Consider the following 13094-nt stretch of genomic DNA (forward strand, 5'->3'; position numbering starts at 1 on the left):
GAATCCCTAAGGCCACCCTTAAGCTGACTTTATTCCAATGTAAGGATTTTTGGATCAGTATTACAAAATTTCCTTCAGGCCATGCTTTATTTGATAAGCCGTTGACACTGTTATCCAGCAAAAGCCTTGATGTTAGAGTTGTTGCATATTATTTAGAAAAAAAAAAACAGTGTTTGAATGAGTACACAAGTTTGTATTATAATGAATGATACTTTTGTAGACTTCATTGCCATCATTAATGTGAACAATATATTCATTTTTAATTACCTGTAGAATATATCTCATTGTGTTGAAATGGAATTTTTAAATGTTTAATCCCTTACTTTTTGTGGTCATGTAAATTTTAGTTAGTCTTGATGATAAAGACAAATGAAATTGAGGAATAAAAATATAAAGACAATGTATATCAGAATATAATCTTTATGATTCTAAGTATACATATATTACTAAAATAGATTTATGTTTTCTGTTCACACTCTGAAAATAGGGTTGCTAGGCAATATAAATGATACCTATATAAATTTGAATTTCATGTAAATGAGTGATAATTTAATGACTTCCAAAATATTTGATGGGACATACTTATATTAAAATTCTATGTATTTTTATCTAATATTTAAATTTTTTTCAGCATCCTGGTTTTTTTCCCCCTAACTCTGGCAACCCCATTTGAAAAAGAAAGTAAAAATGCTTCAGGAGTTAATAAGCATATTTCACAAAGTTTGTTTTTAACTGAAAAGTTTTAGGTAATTTATTTGAATTATATAGCCTTATTTCATAATACATTTCTCTTTAAATATTTTACACTTGTGTTAATATGAAAATTACCGATTAAGAGAAAGAAACTCGACAACACATTTTTTTAAAAAAGATCTAATTCATCAAGATTTCGCTCACCTATAAAAGCATTTTCTAGTAATTTAAACAGATAGATAAATGTGCCAGCCACATTCAAAGATTCATCTTGACATGATTTATAGCTTCTGATAAGCTTTTTCTGTGGTTCTTTCTCCATGTGACTTAGTTAAGCCATCATCCAGAGGTTAAACGCCAGGGTTCTCTGACATTTTAACATTTTAAGCCAGTGAAGGATATTTTCTTCCTTTCACTCGTAAAAAAAAAAAGTTTCTTTTGGTGCAAATCTAAGCCCATTTGCAATACCTTTGCAATCATCTGTAGAATTTAAGCAAAGAAAACAACAACCTAAAGTAAAAATGCCTCACTGAGGATCCCAATCATTTATTTTCCCCAGTGAAATCTTTCAATAATTAAATTGTTCTATAGCTACCGTCTAAGAACACATTTTAGATTCTACATTTCTTATATAATATATAAATAGAAAATTTTAAATATTAGACAAGTAATCTGCAAAATATCTTCTATGTTAAATATAGGAATTTTTCTTGGTAATTCATATAGTGCCTTTGTGATTTGGCTATAAAAACAACATATTTTTCTGGTGATGTGGAGAAGATGACTTCCAGTCTTTCTTATATTCTCATTAAATACTATCTGAATAAATGGGGATCTTAATTGGAACCAAATAAAAGAATCAACTTTCAAAGTAAAATTAAAGAGCACAATTAACTTACTGCCAGTGTACAAACCTGATAATCATTCCTAAAACTAGGAATCTGTCTAAGACTGAAATATTTTCATGTTTGGACATAATCAAAACTACAAAAGCATAAAGTTCAAAAGTTTTTTATGGACTTATATTGGTCATAAGTTTATGACTAATTTATGACTAATTTGTGACCAATTAGTTTATACTAAGTCAAATACCTAGCTTCAGTACCTATGTTGACAGAAGCTAGAGGGGCTATACAAGAAGTATCTCTCACTCTAAAATGGAATTTTAAAATATTATACATTAGAGCCATTTAACATAAAACCATATTGAAAGTTCCACTTATTGTAATGGACCCTCTCCCAAAAACACTCCCTACCCAGTTTTATAGTTAGGTGCACATACCTCTCCCATTTATCATACGTTATTCCTCTCCATTCTAATTTCTGGTATATGTCTCTATTTTCCATATCAAATCTTAGCTCACTTAAGGAAGTGGCAGTGTCATTTTTCTATTCCAAATTGAAAGAAAAACATACTTGTGAGCCAGTTGCAAATGCCATTAGCTACTTAGTAAGAGCAGCTTATGTGATAAATTCAACGGAATAGGGAAAACAAAAGGAAATAGTAGTGAATATTAAACCAGATTGAAAAACAAAGATAATAGATTCTTAATGTGAGTATAAAAATAACTATGAGGTCATAATTACTGGTAACTATAAAAATAAAATTTGGTGAATGAGAATTGATTTTGGTTTGAATGCAAGACAGGAATTCTAAAATTAAAAAAAAATCATATCAAAGGTTGTGATTATGTTGAGAAAATTGAGGGAAACAGATGTATTTATACATATATATTTATGTATATTTAATTGTAAAATATTTTCCCTGTATATATGTGTACATACATATATGATCTGTATATATACATATACGTGTATGTGCTGTATATAGATTTACAAAAAGATTCTTTTAAAAATATATCTGTATCTATATATCTATCTCTATATAATGACTTTGACATTTCCACAAATGTGTAAAATTTTATACAATTCCTTTAAGAGATATGTTTCAATGGTATTATTTATTCATGGTAGAAAATCCAAAAAGTACAGTAAAAGCAAACAGAATAAAGAATTAATAATACTACTAATAGACGTTTTGGTTTATGTAATTTCAGTAGTATGCTATACGTATACACTATTTTTTACTTATTCAGACTCTTGAAGGAGGCTTATAATTATGAGTCGCTGGGGCAAAAATCATCCACTGGTTAATCCACTACCTTTACAGAGACCCTTTACTCTTATTGTCTTCAAAATATAGACTCTTAAAGCTAATAATGCTTTTCTCAGCCACTGTTTTCGTCAATGAAGTAGAAAAAGAAATATGCTTTGATTTTATGAAAAAATGCCCCTTATTGTTTTTTCTGCCTTGAATATGGATGTGGTATCATGAGATCTGAAATAAAGCAAATGCTATGCATGGTCAGGTAGAAAAATAATACAGCTGGGTTGTTAGTGGTATCATTGAGCAGCTGAAGCAATTGCAGTAAACCTTTATCTCTGGACTTCTTGTTAAGTACGTAAAGTATTCACTATTTTTATTGGCATCTGTTATTTGGCCATTTTCTTGTTTGTGGTTAGAAGCAATATTTACCTAATGTGAGTCATTACTTGGAAATAGGATGCTACAAATAATAGACCCTAAAATATGTGTTTGACCGATTGAAGGAGATAGAAAAGTGCGCTGAGCAGCCACAGGAATTCGAAGCTCAAAATGGTAGCAAGGAAAAATTTACGGCTGTTTCTAAAGCCTTTCCTCAAGTCGCATTTCTGATTTGACTCTTGGGAAATTCTGTTGTGACATAAACTCAAGGAATTGTTGATAGATCATACAGAGTTGATCCAAGGTATGTGAGAATTCAGTCAAGTTTTATACATTGGAACGAGCCTTTTTTTCTCTTACATTCTCATTGCTATTAATAAAATATAGCTCAGTGGTATTGATGACATAAAGCTGCCCAGAGAACTATGACTAGGGCAGTACAGCTGAGAAGGCTATGTTACCCAATGATCAAGAACAATTTGGGGAATGGTGTGACTGGTCGCCTAAACCTGAGGGACTGCATGACTGGCCAGGATAAAAGTACCTTAGAGCTGATTGCTTCTCTTAGCTTATATTTTTCCACCCACATTCGTCCTTATCTCTCATGACCATGCATATCTGGAAGGAGTAATGACTAAGAAACTGGAACGTATTTGTGTGAGTCCTGAGACTTCTCCGCTTTTGCTGTGAATGCTCTATTTTTTCCTGTTCTTTATCATTTTTAAAGGCAAGTGAAGTTGGTGCTAGGTGAACATTATTATGCCTCATAAGTTTAATTATGGAAAAATCTAAAATGTTGGCAGGTAATACTTACATCTTAATGAAACGTATCAGTGCCCTACAAGAAGTAGATAGACTAGAGGTAGCCTGTCTGAAAGCAAGAAGGGCAGAACATGCAGCTTTTTTGTTCCCTGAAATTGTAAATTGAAACCTTAAGTGTTGAAAAAAACCAACATTCCTATCCCAGGCTGAAATTGATACTAGAAGAGGCAGCAAATTCCCGGCCTTAGCAGGATATTAGATTGGAGTTCTTATGCAGCATAAAATAGGATTATGGCATAACCTTCCTACTAAATCCCAGACTTTCAAAGAGCATTTAGTTAATGAATACTAAGCAAAAGAAGATGATAGATTGATATAATGGTTTGCAAGCAAAGGACAAGATTTTTTAGGTTTATTGAATGTGACTAGGCTATATCCATGTTTCTGGATACTTAAAAATGACCAGGCACAAATAAAATGGAACTCTGCTAATTTATTGAGAAGATTGTATTGCCAAAAATCACCAGCCCAGGCTTAACAGCCCGTGACTTTTAAAAGTTGTCATTTCCCAAACATAAGTTCAGTTTTGAACAGGAAAAGTTTGAAGACCTTAGGTATATCGTAAATATGCATATAACCTGGATTTGCTACTTTTAAGCAGGCTTTAATTTGCTTAAAGATAGAAGTTTGTAAATGTCAAGCAACAGACAGTAGAGTTCAAACCAAGATACTATATATAGTGTAATGAGAGTTCATAGTTTGGAAGGAAAGGCAATGATAGAACAGAAGACATGTAGAAAATTTAAGGGTCAAGTAAAGGAGGCTGTGAAGAAAAAATAATAAAATGAAAGGCTGAACATATAGGAAAAAGAACTGATCATATTGGATCAAAAAGGACCATAAAGGGTAAACAGTATGTCCTCATTTGTATAAAAAGTTTTTAAATTTCTTGAAGCTTTCAAAGAACTTCTTAGGGATGGGGCACCAAAGATTTAGTGTAAGAAGATTTGTTTTTCCTTGATATTATTTTTGTAGCTTAGTTTTAAAAATTATATAGACATATGTATATTATTTTTCAATAAAAATAAAATGATTTATAAAAATAAAAAATTCAATTGGCGGAATTGATGTAGAATAGGAAGAATATCACATGATCATATAGGAAGAAGGATGGGTCCAACTGTGGGTAATTTTCTGAAAGACCAGTGGTAGTAACTTGAGGGTGTTTGTGGTGAAAATCTCACTTTTGTTTTATAATAAATTAGTAAGGCAGTTAAGGAATTAGAGGCTCTACCAGTACACTTTTGGTGAGTAGTGGTGGTATGAATGAGAGCGGGAGCTAAAAGGAGATAAATAAAATTGCTGAGTGGCATGGAGTGCTTAGATAACAATGAGCTCCATGACTTGAATTAGTATCAATCCAAATAAGATTTGCTCTTAAACAGATTTCCAATTATTTACATTATTCCAAAAATTAAATGAACATGTAGCTTTTTTTCTATGTGTCATTTTCCTGTCCATCTTCTTTTATTTAGCATAGAACACTAATAATGTACAACTATAATATGAATAATATATATTTCTGGTGAATTAGTGTTTTATTATACATAGAGCAACCCTTTTATCCCAGATGGATTTGGCTGGTAATATATTCTTTGTCTTCTAAAATCAAAGTATTTCTGCCAGTGGGCATTGCTGTGACCAGAATAGATTACTAAAAATAAATGAAATTATCTTTTTGTCTCTCTCTTCCACACACACACACACACGTACAACACACACACATACACACACACACAAACACACAATTTAGAAATATCTTTAATGTTTTTGAGAATTGACAAATAGAAACCAAAGTCTGCCGGGGCAAAATTTACTATTTACATACCAAACAGGCTACCATTATTTAAGCAACTGCCATTTTATTTTGTAACTAGATTTGTCTACTGTACTTTATTAGTGGCTTACTAACACACAATGCTTTCCTTAACCTCCAGGGCTGTGATGATTCAGGGTTCTTGCAACATTACTGTCCTTACCATATTTAAGATTATAAATTAAGTATATGAGAGTATTTATTTTTCATAGCTCCTCTTCAATTAAAGTAATGTGCACTAGGTGAAGAGTGGTTTGGGAGCAGGAAAATGATGTGGTTAAAGCTATGCTTTGAGGACATTAATCTGTTGGGATTATGGAGTGCAGAATGGGATCTGCATGATTTGGCAATCGATTGGTCGCTGAGCAGGGTAGGATGGGAGATGTTGCAGCACAGTCTTCAAATGTGACTCTAGGTGTTTTGGACTCTGAGTCTTTTAGGAGTGTTCAAATATGACTCCAAAGTCTTGCGTTATAAGTACTGTGAATATTAATTTGTATTAATCACAAAAGGAGGCAAAGGAACATAAGATTTGGAGAAGCTGGTGTGTGTGTGTGCGTGCACGCGCGTGCGTGTGCGCATGTGTGTGTGTATTTTATTATATCCAATTTAAGATTTTGTGGCAATCTTGAGTATTAGTTTGAATCTGCCTTCAAGAAGAAGACTGGGGATTGGATAGGATAGTTGCTTCATTAAATTTCATAAACTGGTAAATTTTAAACACATTTAATTATAACATGTTGTCTGGATGATTGTTTACAATAAAATAAGTAGGCATAAAGGAAACACTGTAAAATATGAGACAAAAACATTAGTGTCAGACCATGATGTCATGTAGAAAATTTAATACAAGAATGGGACATTTTATGTATTAGCGTTCCCACTAATTAACTGCTGGCATCTCTCCCATGATGGTTACAATTTTTCGTTAAAAGTAGGCATTTTCATTATCTGGAAACTGACTTCCAATGTCTATCAGAGCTTATTCTTAACTCTCTTGATTTCACACTCTACTTTTTCTAGCTCTTCCCTGGCACATTAGTCTGTTCTCGCATCACCATAAAGAAATGCCTGACCCTGGGTAATTTATAAAGAAAAGAGTTTTAATTGGTTCATGGTTCTGCAGCTTCTGCTTCTGGGGAGGCCTCAGGAAACTTACAGTCACAGCAGAAGGCAAAAAGGGAGCCAGCACTTTACATGGCCAGAGCAGGAAAAAGGGGGGTGGGGAGGAACTACCTACTTTGAAACAATCAGATCTTGTGAGAACTCTATCATGAAAATAGCACAAAAGGCATGGTTCTAATCCATTCATAAAGGATCCACCTCCATGATCCAATCGCCTCCCATCAAGTCCCACCTCCAACATTGGGGATTACAATTGAACATGAGATTTGGGAGGGAACACAGATCCAATCAATATCACCTTGCTAAGTCCTTACTGCTTAATGATCATGAGAATGGACTCTGTGAACTCTGAATGACTTTTGTGCCTGGCACTGAGTCTTCATGGTCTATTACTTTGGGAAATAACTTCTCTTTCTGGATCTTCCCAGTACCTCTATCCTTATCAATGACAGTGGAAGTACAGAGAGTTCTGCCAACTCCATCCAGCTCCCTGTTTTCTGTTACCTTGAACCCCAAATTTAATGCTTCAGCAGCCTTTAACTAGTTCTCATTTCCCAGTTCAGTGAGACTGCCACTATCCTTGGGCCCCAGCTCCCTGTGCCACAGTAGGGGACCATATTCTAGACAGACAACTAGGCAAATGTGCAGCTCAACTCATGTGCAGCTCTTCCTTCTCTCATAGATTAGTTCTGCTTTTCCTGTTTTCTAATGTCCAAAAAAAGAGAGATGCTTATATATTTTGTCCAATTTATAGTTGATTGTACTGGGTTAAAAAAAGTACTTTAAAAGATACAGGATTATATCTGGAAGCAATGCTTCCTAAGGCTATAAAATTTTCACAAATAATTATAAATGTTTTGGAGTTTAAAACATTTAAAGTAAAAATTGTATATGTTTAAAGGTATACAATATGATATTTTGACATGCATGTGCATGATAAAATGATTGCTACAGTCAAGCAAATTAACATGCCCATCTCTTCACAGTTACCATTTTTTGTATGTGTCATAAGAGCACTGAAATTTACTCTCTTGGGAAACTTACAGTTTATAATACAATATTGTTAACTACAATCATCATGCTGTACATTATCTCTCTAGGCAAATTCACTCTACATAACTGAAATTTTGTACCCTTTGACCAATATCTCCCTAGTTTCCCTAACTCCCTGACCCTGGTAGCCACCATTCTACTCTCTACTTCTCTGTATTTAACTTTTTTAGATTTCACATGTAAGTGAGATCATGCATCTCACTGTCTATGTCTCGTTAATTTCACTTAGCCTAATGTCCTCCAGGTTCATCATGTTGTCACAAATGGCAGGATCTCCTTTTTAAAGACTTAATAGACATTCATTCAGGAGTAGTGGTCCCTGAAATCAACTGCAGTTTCAGCAATTCACTAGGAGGACTCACAGGACTCAACATATAGTCATACTTAGGGACCTTGATATATTGACTTATTACAGCACGAAGATGCAAAGCAAAATCATCACATGGAAAAGGCACATGGAGCAAAGTCTGGAAGAAACCCGGCACATGCTCCCAGGAGTCCTCTCCTTAATTCCTCTAACAATGAGTTGTGGCAACATGAGTGAGATATCGTCTGCCAGGGAGGCTTATTAAAAACTCAGTGCCCAGGGATTTTAGATTGAGTGCCCTTTGCCTAGCATGTACCAAAATCCCAGACTCCCAGAAGAAAACTAGGTATTTGGCAAGCTACACTGTTGGCACTAATACTGTATGTCCAGTGAGCCACCTTTATCAGTTAGGGAATAGTAAGAACCCTCCTAAAATGTTAGTTCCCAAATGTCAACCAAGCACTAACTAGGGGAGTATCTCAGGATAGCAATGTCAGGCCTATTATGTTAACACTTTTCTGCACAATTTGATAAGTCTAAATGACTCCCCAGAGAGATATGGAGCTCAATCTTATATACTTATGAATGATGCCCTCTATCTTATTTTTCTGTCTGAAATTTGTAGCTTATGTTTTCACAAAACCAAATATATCACATTTGTTTTTCATGTAATAGGAAACTATACTGATATCATGAATACAGATAGGTATGTAATTGACCCTCGTTGTTCCCAGATGCGATATTTGTAAATTTGCCTACTCACTAAAATTTATTTGGAACCCTAAAATCCATACTCACAGCTTTTGTAGTCATTTATGGACATACACCAGGTGGTGAGAAATTGAAATAGACACACATTCACAGTTGAGGCAGAACAAGACTATGCTCTGCCTTCTTGCTCGGATGACCAGAGAGTGGGGATGTTAGGAGCATTCGATGTAGTTCAAGAAGCTCCAGGTCTGGGGTTAGTGGGACTGAATCTGACTCCCAACTCTGACACAACTTTGATATGGCAAGTCACTTAACACTCTGAACCTCATTTTCTTTTCTGCAAAATAAATAAAATAGAATCAACCATGATAAGTTATTTTTAAGATTTAACATTATAATATATGTGATATATATATATATCTAGATATAGATGTAGACCTATAGATATAGATATACACTTATAAATTTCTACCAGGAGCAATGGTTCAGAATTCAAAAATTCAGTTTCCAACACCTATATAGAACATTACTGTGAATAATGACAATCAGCTATGTATATTTTAATTCCGATTTCTTCATTCTGTGTTGGATTTTCTTCTTGCTGAAGTTTATGGTTTACAGATTTTAGTGTGTGCTCGACAGTGTTAAAATATCGTAATTTTTTTATTATAAAGTAATTTAATTGGGCTACCTTCTAGAATAATTAGTAGGGTATCAGATTTTGGGTTAGGTTGACAACTTTCGTATATTATTCAATTTTTCTTGGCATTATTGAGCTGATAAGAAATCTGCTACAGGTTTAATTATTGTTCCCTTGTAAGTCAGCAGTTCTTGTCCTCAGGTGGCTTTTAAAATCTTCTGTCTTTGATATTTTGTAGTTATACTATAATGTATCTATGTGTTGATTTATTTTTTTTACTTCTGCTTTGCTGTCAGAAAGTCCTTTTGAATGGAGTACTAATGAATTTCTTTATTCCTGGAAAATTGTTTACCCTTACCTCTTAATATTCATTTTCCACCAGTTTGTGTTTTTCTTCTAGAAGAGAGATTGGCAAACTAAGAACATTGCCTGTTTTTGTTAACAAACTTTTATTACCCATTTGTTTTTGAATTGTCTATAGATGCTCTGGGATTGTCTGGCTTGCAAAACCTAAAATATTCACTATCTGTCTCTTTAACCCCTGATCTAGAGCTCCTACTAGATGTGTGTTGAAATAATGTTTACATTTTAAAATTCATTCTTCATATTTTTGAATGTTGTTATGTTTCTATATGTGTTCTTGGTTTTCCAATTTATTGATTCTCTTCAAGTTTTCAGCCTAAGGTTTATTAATTTTTTTGCATTTAAAAATGTTAATGATGACAGTATTTCCAACATTTTAATTTGATTCACCTCATATAGATTGCTTATGATTTATTTCATCTTGTTCTATTTCAGAGTTTCTTGTATATTTTTATGAATTTTTTTAAATTATTTCATCCATAGAATTTAAATTCCATGAAGGTAATGACTTTTGTGTATCTTGTTTGTTTGGTGCTATTCCCAACACCTAAAATTATGTCTAGCATTGAATTGGCATTTCATAGACATTTGTAATCATCTAGGATTCTAAATATAACTAGAGTATTTTGCAAAAGCCATTTAATTTTTTGTCACATTAAGTAAATTTACTTCCAAATTGTTGATTTTTTTGCTTCTCTTTTTTATATTCCTTATGTTGGTTTGCCAGAAGGTGAGTTTGCTCCATTTCTAGACATGTGGCCACACTTACCTATGCCCTCTTTTTTCCTAACAGCAGAGTTTCATGTAAGCCATAGACCCACCCAATGATGGGGGCTTTCTTGTTTTTATCCAGAACCTGCTCAAAAGTAGGACCAGGGTAAACAAAAGGGTTCCAGAAGTAAGCTGAGTTCTGGTCACTGACTCTTGTAGAGCCCTTTTAGTTCCTCTTATTCAGGACGACTTAACTTCCAGGTGCCTCTGTTGGTTTCTGGAGTACAGGAAACTCACAACTTCTGCTCCTGGTGCTATTTTTTATTTCTGTTCTGTTTCATCTCTTAGGAATATCTAACTTGTTTGTGAGGCCAGTTATATCTCTTTTTATAACCTGTGGTTTGAGCCTAGTGGTTTATTCAGTGTGTAATTTTACCATGCTTCTTCATCCTCATTCTTTACATTTAACTTATTTGTTTTGCACCCACATTTATCTGTTGCCTCTGTTACATCCAGTGTTCCTCTATACTGGGACATTTTCACTGCCACTTAAGCATGCTGTAATATTTATTAGCTTACTAAAATATTTCTTTACCTCACATTTTCCTGCAGCTTCAGGTCATACTTTTATTTTGTCTAATATTACATGCCACACAATTGTTGTCTATACTTCTATTTCTTCTCCCATCCTGTTCTCATTGCACTCTACTGCCTCACTAAGATCATGCAGTTGTGAACCCCAAAGACCCAAGCATCTGAGATTCACTGATTGTCAATCTTCACCTCATATAGATTATTTGACACACTCGATCATTAGATCTTAAAATCTTTGGTTTGCTTCAATTTGGTGATGCCCTTATTCTTCTGAGTGTCCTTTGTCTTTCACTCATTCTCAGGCTCTTTCTCTGGACCCTTGTCAAGTTTCTAGATTCAAAATAATAATAATAATAATAATGATAATAATAATAATAATAACAATAATGTTATTGTGGCCCAGCAATCAGTCTCAGACATATTCTGTAGTTATACTTACTCCTTAGAGACTTTCATTGAGTTCCATATTTTCAACTACTATGCCTAAGCTTCTGATGCAATGATTTATATGTCTCACCTAGCCTTTCTCTTTTATCTTGGAGTCTACATCCTGCCTTGGGTTTTTATTAGGTATTTCAATCTTAGTGTGTTCAAAATGGGGCTGTTGATTCCTTCCTGAACCTCTGTTAAAATACTCTTTTTCCTGCATATTCCATCATTTTAAATGACATCTACATTCATTTGGATTGAGCAAAAGAAAAAACCTTGTAGTTATACTTGACTTCTCTCTATTTCTAACAACACCTAGTCTATCAGAAAATCCTACTTGCTCTGTCTGTAATGGTATATTCACGATCTGACCATTTACTACCATGAGCATGACTAGATGATGTTTTTTTTTTTTTTTAATTATACTTTAGGTTTTAGGGTACATGTGCACAATGTGCAGGTTTGTTACATATGTATCCATGTGCCATGTTGATTTCCTGCACCCATTAGCTCGTCATTTAGCATTAGGTATATCTCCTAATGCTGTCCCCGCCCCCCCCACCCCCCACCCCACAACAGTACCCGGAATGTGATGTTCCCCTTCCTGTGTCCATGAGTTCTCATTGTTCAATTCCCACCTATGAGTGAGAACATGCGGTGTTTGGTTTTTTGTCCTTGCGATAGTTTACTGAGAATGATGTTTTCCAGTTTCATCCATGTCCCTACAAAGGACACGAACTCATCATTTTTTATGGCTGCATAGTATTCCATGGTGTATGTTTAATCTGCAATAATCCCTCATCAGAATAGTTTGCTAACACTTAAGTTTCCCTTTCTCAACTCCTAGGTCCTATCTTCTGCACAACTGCCAGTGTTTCTTACAAAATGTAGGACAGGTTATTTTATTCCTCTGCTTATAAACTTCCAATTGCTTCTTATAACACTGATGGTAAAATCTAAAGTCCTAATGACTATATGATTTGGCCCTGCTGCCATATCTAAGTTTTACAGGATTTGGTCTTCACTACATACCTGCTTATTTGATGTAATTTTCTAGCAGTTCTGTTCACTCATTGACCTCCAGGCACACTGTCCTAATTTTTCTTCCACAAACACACCAAGATTATTTTTCTCTATAATACATATTTCAGCAATGCAGGTTCACCTCTATTTGATAGGTGAGGAGCGTAATGATGTCAGCATAATGCAAGGTTGTACTACATCTATATATGTTTGTTTTCCTAAGCAAAGGGAACTACATGGCAAGAGAAGAGTTACAGCTACTTCCACAGGGAGGAAATAAGCCTTTGCTCAGCTGCTGTACTGGAGGTTAAGAACTCACTCT

This window comes from Hylobates moloch, unplaced genomic scaffold (genome assembly GCF_009828535.3).
Source record: "Hylobates moloch isolate HMO894 unplaced genomic scaffold, HMol_V3 SCAFFOLD_5, whole genome shotgun sequence".
Taxonomy (NCBI): Eukaryota; Metazoa; Chordata; class Mammalia; order Primates; family Hylobatidae; genus Hylobates; species Hylobates moloch.